Source organism: Dipteris shenzhenensis, chromosome 17 (genome assembly GCF_047967505.1).
Source record: "Dipteris shenzhenensis isolate YYH24624 ecotype China chromosome 17, Dip_SZ_1.0, whole genome shotgun sequence".
In the NCBI taxonomy this organism is placed as follows: domain Eukaryota; kingdom Viridiplantae; phylum Streptophyta; class Polypodiopsida; order Gleicheniales; family Dipteridaceae; genus Dipteris; species Dipteris shenzhenensis.
Window position 1 is genome coordinate 41,615,977 of NC_141612.1, and position 8,622 is coordinate 41,624,598.

General features: G+C 38.3%; 2 long non-coding RNA genes across 2 annotated transcripts; both read left to right on the plus strand.

Moving 5' to 3' along the window:
• Positions 1 to 791: 791 nt before the first annotated feature.
• LOC147892131 (uncharacterized) lies at positions 792 to 1,318 on the plus strand. The gene is made up of 3 exons (XR_015542418.1): positions 792 to 1,029; positions 1,122 to 1,175; positions 1,259 to 1,318. It is a non-coding gene; the product is annotated as an uncharacterized LOC147892131 (long non-coding RNA).
• A 516-nt stretch (positions 1,319 to 1,834) lies between these two features.
• Positions 1,835 to 2,528, plus strand: LOC147892132 (uncharacterized). The gene is made up of 3 exons (XR_015542428.1): positions 1,835 to 1,875; positions 2,115 to 2,292; positions 2,443 to 2,528. It is a non-coding gene; the product is annotated as an uncharacterized LOC147892132 (long non-coding RNA).
• The last annotated feature ends 6,094 nt before the right edge of the window (positions 2,529 to 8,622 follow it).

Consider the following 8,622-nt stretch of genomic DNA (forward strand, 5'->3'; position numbering starts at 1 on the left):
AGGCCTGGTTGGAAAAGTTATTTGCCTTGCGATTTGATGGTCTAGACTCTTGTGTAACTTTGGAGAAGCTGCAACTCATAGCAAAGTCTGATTTGAGATTGGAGAAAAAAATCATTTTTCTTTCCTTGTTGGAGGCTACCAAACCAATGAGGGATATGTATTTCATGCCTGTGGGGGATGTGGAGTATAGAGGGTGAGTTGTTCCTTTCATAAATAAACTTATTTTGCAGTGTTTGTATGTATTATAGAAGTGCCATAAGTCTTAATTGTGTGAATACTTTGTTTTTCACTTGTGTAGATGGATTAATAGAGAGATATTTCTTGAGAAAGTAGAGACCCAGGCTTTGAAAGTTCTTGATGACTTGAGGGTTGTAACAACGATGGGCGTTCCTTTAGAGACACCAAAAGATTACACAATGCAACAGTACATGGAGGACATAAAATTAGAAGGAAGAAAGCATTTGTTCTTAGCTCTACGATCAAAGGATTCAAAGATTGAGAGTAAGGGAGGAAAGAAAGCAGATGGTCTCTCTGAGTTGGACATGGCCGCTCGTAGGGTTGTCTACAGGTTGGTCCCTTTGAGTTTTAATGATGGTGCTTTTCTATTTGTTTTGTGAAGCTTATAACAACATTGAACTTGACAATCATTTTTATTTGTCTCAATTTTTTTGTGAACCTTTCTTTGTATAGGAGGTCCAAATAATTAGTGATTGTTGATTTGTAGGTATCTTGCTCATTTGGCAAGAGAGAGAAAGATCTTAGAGATTCCAAATTTGTGCAAGAGTTGGGTGGAAATTGGTCATGCTGCTTGTATGTATCCTCCTGGCATGCACAATCACTCTCAATGGGAACTTGCAAATTGTCCTTGGTGGATAGACTTCCCCAAGGGACAAGTCTTGGTGCGTGAGAGAGACTTTCACAAGAAATATGCCTCATCTAAGGACATTGAAGAAAGTAAGGATAAAATGGGCGGAAGCTCTAGAAAAACAAAAACACAAGCACAAAAACAAGAACAAGCTCAAAAGAAAGGTAAGAAATATACATACATGTTGAGTTTCTAATGTTGTTTGTGATGAGGGTTTGGAATAGTATACTAATGTTATTCTTTCCTATCCATTTAGATGAGGAGCCATCTAGTCCACCAAGGCAAGATAAGGATCAAATGGAGCATGCAAGTAAGGTTCTAGTTTATTTTTGTTCTTGCTATCGGTGTTTCAAAATTTCCTTTGGTTGTGTTTGATATAAATTTTCCATGTAGGTTCACAATCTATCACAAAGTTAGTACAACATTATGTATTTCATAAGGCACAGTCACCGGATAGTCTATCGACTCGAGGTATCACTCCATTATATGCTTGTATGGTGGGTGATTACATAACCATGGGCATGGACTTTTCACAGTCCAAGAAAAATGAAAAGTATACTATTTTGCATGAGTTTTTCATGAATGTAGTTAGCCCTGATCGAGACTACATGTGGTTGGGTAAGAAGATTAAGTGGGCTGCGGATTTTATATTGGTTGACTTTCCCACTGGATTTCCACTTGATGAGAGAGAACCCATCCCAGTTTGGAACCTCTTATTAGAGGACCATGTGCGTTATGGGCTTGCTGTTGCAGCAGCTTCATTATCAGATAGTGGTTGGCTGGCAGTTATATGTCCTATGGCAGGTAAGGTTTAAAATCTAGCACTATTGTTGTTATATGTCCTCTATTCTCATTTTTCTTGTATGAGATAGTGTCATTTGATTGTAGGACACTGTATTTCGTGGATGGAGCGCTTTGCATTTGTTCAAGGCTTGGAAGTTGTCAGACGTGTAGTCATTCATGATAAGCTTCCACATGGATACTGTAAATACCATGGTATAACTCTTAAGGTATGCTACAATTCCATGCATGGTGTGTTGTAATGCTACATTCATGAACTTTTTAATGTGTTTCTTTATGTGGGATTGATAGATGCCATGTTACATGTAGTATGCATGCTGGGTTTTGATGGTAAAATCATATATTTCATTTGTGTTCCATATGTGTGGTCACATGTAGTCTTTCATGCTATGATACTTGTTGGCTAAGGTCATTCTTTGTTATGTGGTTCTCTATGCATGATTCACAGATGCAATCATCTATGTTGGCTCTAGTACGTAGAGCTAAGAAGACTCCATCAATTTATTTGGAAGAGAGTGTTCCACTATTTCAAAACCTTTCCATTGATCCGCTATCTGATTTATGGACTCACTATGTGCCTCTCAGTGAGAGGACAATAGTGCCTATGTCTTCTCAGATGGCTCGAGGTGGACTTGAGTGATGTTGCTACTTTGTTGGGTGCCTTTTGTCTCTCTTATGTGTTCCAGGAGGATTGGTTTTAGAGATGGGTTGTGGCACAGCTCCTCTCATGTGTGCTTGTCAGGCTACTGGTAGACCTTGTTTTTCTTTTGATTCAGATAGCAGTATTATGGCTACCATTGTTGAGCCACTTGTAGCAGACCATTTCGGGAAACGGGTGAGGTCAGAGCATGATGGCGATGGGGATGAAGATAGAGTGGATCCCATCACAAATCCATATGATGATTAGTATGGTACTGAACTTAGATCTTTCTTTGATGACATTTGGATATTTTTGGATTGTTGTTATTGTGTCTTTAACGTTTTGACTTACTATGGTTTCAAATGTATGTTTGATTGTAGTTTGTTACCATGCTATGCAGAAGAAATGGCAAGATTCATGTCAACTGAAAGAAGATATGATGAGAGGCATTCAGATAGGCCACGAGCTCGCATTTACTTTGTTGATGATGAGTGTCAAGAGGAGTAGAATATGATTTAAAAGACCATTTTGATGAGAGCTTGGTGATACTTGTGGGAAGAAGTCCCATTTTGAATATGGTAATATTGCTCTTTGGGGTGAGCTAACAGTAATGTGGTAATATTTCTCTATGTATTATGCAATCCTATGCTTTCAAATGATACTTGGGTTCTCCCACATATGGGTGAAGTGGTATTAATGTTATTAAGTATAATTTCAAGCAATGTGGATGTTTTGATTGTAGGAAAATAAAACCCATTTTGAATGCAGAAGAATTGTTGTGTATGTGATGCAACCCCACGTTTTGAAGTGACACTCCACTTTCTTTTGATTACTAATGACACATATTGGAAGCTACATTATTGAGATAATTCTAATCAATTTTGTATCTTTTCTTGTACTATTAGTCCAAAACATCACTTTTTGACCTCGGGTTTGTACACAGGTCATTTGACACCCAAATCATGTCAACTTCAAGAAACATGTATTTCATAGACACAATGTATTTCACATGCACAATTTAAATGGGATAGGAAGGACAAATACAATTACCATTTGAGAAAGCAAAATGTACAAGATGTTGTGCTTGGATAGTTAAATACAATGAAAACATTAAAAAAGGTGTGAGATATGTTTGCAACTTTATATGAGGCAAATGAATACTTAGGATCTTGATGAAGAGAAAGCAAATCAATAAAAGCTTTTGACATGCATATATAGTGAGACTCATAGGCATGAATATACAACTTGCAACCATATGAGGGACTATGAAATATCAATAAATTGTGCAAGTCATCGTCAATAGACTCACTAAAGTATATGAGAATTGAGTTGTTGGAAAAGTCTTAGTTGCTTTAGTCTCTCCTGTGCTACCAAGTGCAAGTTACATTATCAAGATAATTATAATATATTATCAACTTGCTTTACTCTCCCAAAAATGGAAAGTAGGTTAAGTTTCATTTTGGAGATTCTTCCCAAATAGTGGATTTCACAAAGCTATGTTGGCTACCTCTATAAGGGATTGTGGAAAAGATCGCTCGCTTTTTTGGGCCCGCTCGCTTTTTCTTGCTCGCTCTATCGACTACCTCCCATCTGGATTGTACTTCACTTTGTATATCCATTTGTTTGCTATGGCCTTCTTTCCTAGTGGAAGGTCACATAATTCCCAAGTATTATTCTTATACAAAGCATCCATTTCTTCATTCATAGCAGTTTGCCATTCTGGCTTGTCTATTGCGTCTTCGAAGTACACTGGCCATGATGGTAGTCATAAGAGCATAGTTGGTGGTTTCCACTTGAATTGCTTTGCCTTTCTGAGCATATGTCAATCTGGGTGGTGGTCTGATTTCCCTAGTAGACCATCTAAGCTGATGTGGCTCTGCTTGGGGTATTGTTTGCAATTCTTGCTCTTCTTCATCAACCCTTTCCTATAGATGACTGTGAAGTCAATGCTTCTATCTCCTGTGTAGGTGAGGTTTTCCATTCTGATTCCCCATCAAAGATTACATCTCTGGAGATAATGACCTTGCGGTTGATGGGATCATACAATTTGTATGCTTTGCTTTCTTCACTATAGCCAACCATGATGCATTTGCGTGACTTGTGCATCCAATTTCCTGCGATGATCATGTATGTGGGCATAGGCTGTGCAACCAAATATGCGGAGATGTCCAATGTGTGGCTTGTTTCCAGTGAATGCTTCATAAGGAGTCATACGCTGTATCGGTTCAGTAGGAAGCCGATTAAATAAATAGTTTACAATGGCTATTGTTTCTGCCCAATATTGATTTGGAAGATGCTTTTCACTAAGCATTGCTCTAGCGCTGTCTGCTAAAGTCCCATTCTTCCTTTCAGCTCTTGCATTCTACTGAGGAGTATCTACACATCTGAATTGTCTTCGAATGCCATGATTTTTGCAAAAGTTCATGAATGCTGAAGACATCTATTCACCTCCTCTATTTGATCTCATGACCTTGATCTTTCTGCCTATCTGGTTTTCTACCATGGCTTTAAATTCTTGAAATCTGGAAAATAATTCAGATTTCTCTTTCAAAAAGTAGACCCAACAATATCTGCTATAGTCATTGATGAAAGTCAAGTAGTAAAGTGAACCATTGATGCTGCGGGTCTGGGCATAACCCCATACATCTGTATGTATCAAATCAAGAATACCTCGTGCGTGAGAGGTACTTCTGACAAAGTTGGTTCGCTTTTATTTGCCGAAGCAGCATGCTTCACAAACTTTTCCAAGAAACTATAGCTTCGGAATCCCAATTGCCATATTCTGATTCCTGAGATCTAACAAGTACTTGAAGTTGACATGACCATATCTCTTGTGCCATTTTGCAGATAGTGGCATCTGTTGTAATTGAGCTGACATGGCATGCTTATCTGGTACTGTAGCTAGCACTTTGTATAAGTGTCCTTCCTTGACACCTTTTGCTACTAGCTGAAATCTTTTGGATTTATCTCTGATAGTGCATTCATCACCGTCGAAGATGACTCAATAATTGCATTCCGTCATTTGACCTACTGACAAAAGGTTCTTGCTGAGCTTTGGAACATAGAGCACATCTTTCACTAATCCTTTCGTACCAGTGAAATTGTTCATAGGGATAACGCCTGTCCCTTGAACTGGATTCAGTGTATTGTCTGCTGTATAGATGACATTTTTTTGACCTTCTAATGGTTTCATTTCTATGAACCATTCCTGATGATTTGTCATGTGAGATGATGCACCGCTGTTGATGTACCAAGGATCTTGTTCCACTTGGTCGACTTGATAGCCGTAATCCTCTTTGGGATTGAAATTAGTGTCTGAGTACTGTCTGAGTACACTGTGTATGCAAACAAGTACCTATTCTTACATTTGAAAAACCATAATTATCCAATTGCAACACTAGGTGCTCGAGTAGTTTCTTGTTAGTGTTTTCTTGACTCAAATTTCCAAGAATAAGTCTTTGGATGCACCACCCACCACTCCAATATGCCTTTATTTCTTACCATTGGGGAGATAGTGAGAATCCAATGCTTCTTTTGAGGTTAGTGCATTATTAGACCTTGGTATCCTGTCAAAAGTAACAAACCCCCAAGTGCATGGTTATCAAATCTTTCAAAATTCTAGAAACACAAATCCAAAGAACCAATTGTGAAGTCGGGATTTGTTGGCCACTTTCTTGATGTGTTTTCATGCACACGTGTTCCTTTACAAGTTGTCCACATCCTATGGAACTAGGGAGGAGACATTGTCTGGTATGAGGTTAGAAACTGATCAAACTATTGGGGAAAATATGAAGTGAGGATGCTATACTTCACACAAGTGAGGATGCTATACTTCACATAAGCGAGGATGATATTAAGGAAGATGTCAAGTGAGGATGCTATATTCACACTATCATAGTGATCAATTTCATTGATGACAAATGGTGGATAGGCTCTCATTGTTCACGCATCATAGTTCATCCATAGCATCTCTATATTTATGGTACATGCCCACTCTAGCACCTTTCATGGGACCTAGGAGAGTGGGAGTGGGCTGATGTGATTGCTCCCTGACTATAGAGTCAAGAATGTAAGATGAGGCTAGCTCAAGAGTTTATAGAGCACTCAAACAGCACATTAGAGTCCTATAGATCAATTTGCTCCTCCAAGATTGCTTTTGGAGACAACATTGCAGTTCCTAATAGAAGATTTATATTTCCATGTTCTTCAAGCTATTCAAGCATGTAGACTTCCAATCAACTAGGAGATAGAATTTTGGATCAAATCCTAGATGCTTAAGATGCCTTTCAACCTTGGAGTCCATTTAGCATTGTATTTGGGGATGAAAAGAGGCCTAGATGATCTAGGGCATTGCACAATCACTCGTTGCCTAGATGATCTAGGGCATTGCACAGTCACTCGTTGACAAGATGCCAAGAGGCACTCTATATACCGCACATCCTCCTTGAGATTGGCTCATGTGTAAATGTAAGTCACATTAGTCTCCATGGGGATTATGAGAGATTTCTTATAAACATTGTTGAGGAGGATGGATCATCCACTTCTTCATCTAGTAATGATGTTGATTTTGATTGTGATGAAGGTGTAGATGTTGACATAGAAGAGGATCCACTTGTAGAGTAAGAAAATGTTAATTTTGAATCTTTGTCTACCCAACACTACCAAAATTTAGTATCGTCCTCACCAAACTTCTATCAAGTATCAAAAAATTGCATAAATTTCGAATTCTTCATTGTAAGGGAAATCATATGAATAGTTTATTGTACTTTTGAGAATTATCAAAATTATTCAAGTTCTTAAAATTACCACAAAAATTGTCCTAAAATTTGATCTTTTAGTAAGAAACTGCTCAAAGTTTTATCTAGACCATTTCAAGAAATCTAGATAAGTCTTATCTTGTCCACCTTGTCATCCAGAGCTTCAAGTTGGACTTTGAGCCTACCCAAATAATCTCACCTATATTCAAAGGAGCTTCTCTTTGTTGTATTGATCTTGTTCTTAAGGAGAAGTATTTGATACAAATTCTTTTCTATACAAATACTTTCTAGCCGAAGCATGTAACACAACAATGTACATCCTCTGCATCCATCGTGTAGTAGAGACCACCAATGGCAATAATCACATAATTCAACAGTATTTGGCGTACCCCCAATGCCTTGTCAACCAGTCAGACTCAAAAGGGTGAGGGTTTTAAATCCTTTAACTTTAGTATCTTCATCAATACTTAGAGAGGACGTTACCTCCTGATCCTCAATCCATGACCACTAATTGAATATTGTGTTTCTTGATTTTAATGGTGATCATGGGCACATCCTCATCTACCATCGTGGTATCTATGATAGGAATTATGCCTAGGCTATCCACTATGCTTGTGGTTGATTGTTTTGTTTCTAAAAATTAGTTGGCAGATAATGTTAAACAATACGGTGGTAGTTGTAGTAGGAACTATTTTATGCTGATGTTGATTTTGAGATCTCGAAAGCTCTCCCATCCTTTCATGGTGTCATCTTTATCTGGCTAATCCTTTGGTTGTGCTTGCATGTTTGGTGATGAAGTTTGTGTGAGGGTTGCCTAAATGTTGGTCTACTTGGGTCCAAAATTAGGTCTCCTTGTATGTGTCTCTTGATTAGAATTTTGTGGTTCCTCCATTTGACGGGCTCAATAATTCCTAGACCTACACTTTAGATGTTCATGGGGGTACCTAAATTATTGGCCCTTCGCCTTTCAAATTCTGGATGACTTGGATTGCTACCTCTATCTATTCCTTCCAATAATCACTTTCTCCAAAGGTTTTATCATTGGTGGCTGGAGATTTTGGATCTCTAAGATTGGGTTATCATGTGGACCTATGCTAGTGGTGCTTTTGTTAACTTGATTAGCATTGCTTGGCACTTATCAAGGTCCACCTCTTGTCTTTTACCATTATTAAGTAGGAGCCTCACATGCTTCCACCAAAGCTTGTGAGGCTCCTACTTAATAATCACTTTATCTATTCCTTCTAGTAATCACTTTCTCTAAAGGTTGTATCGTTGGTGGCTGGAGGATGGATCTCTAAGATTGGGTTATCATGTGGACCTATGCTAGTGGTGCTTTTGTTAACTTGATTAGCATTGCTTGGCACTTATCAAGGTCCACCTCTTGTCTTTCACTATTATTAAGTAGGAGCCTCACATGCTTCCATCAAAGCTTGCATTCTCTCTTAACATGTCTTTCTTTTCATAGAAGAAGGATTTCACCTTTTTTTTGCCCCCATCTCTTGATAATTTCAATGGGGTTCTTGGTCTTTTTGCTAATTTTGGGTTTGACCATGAGCTTG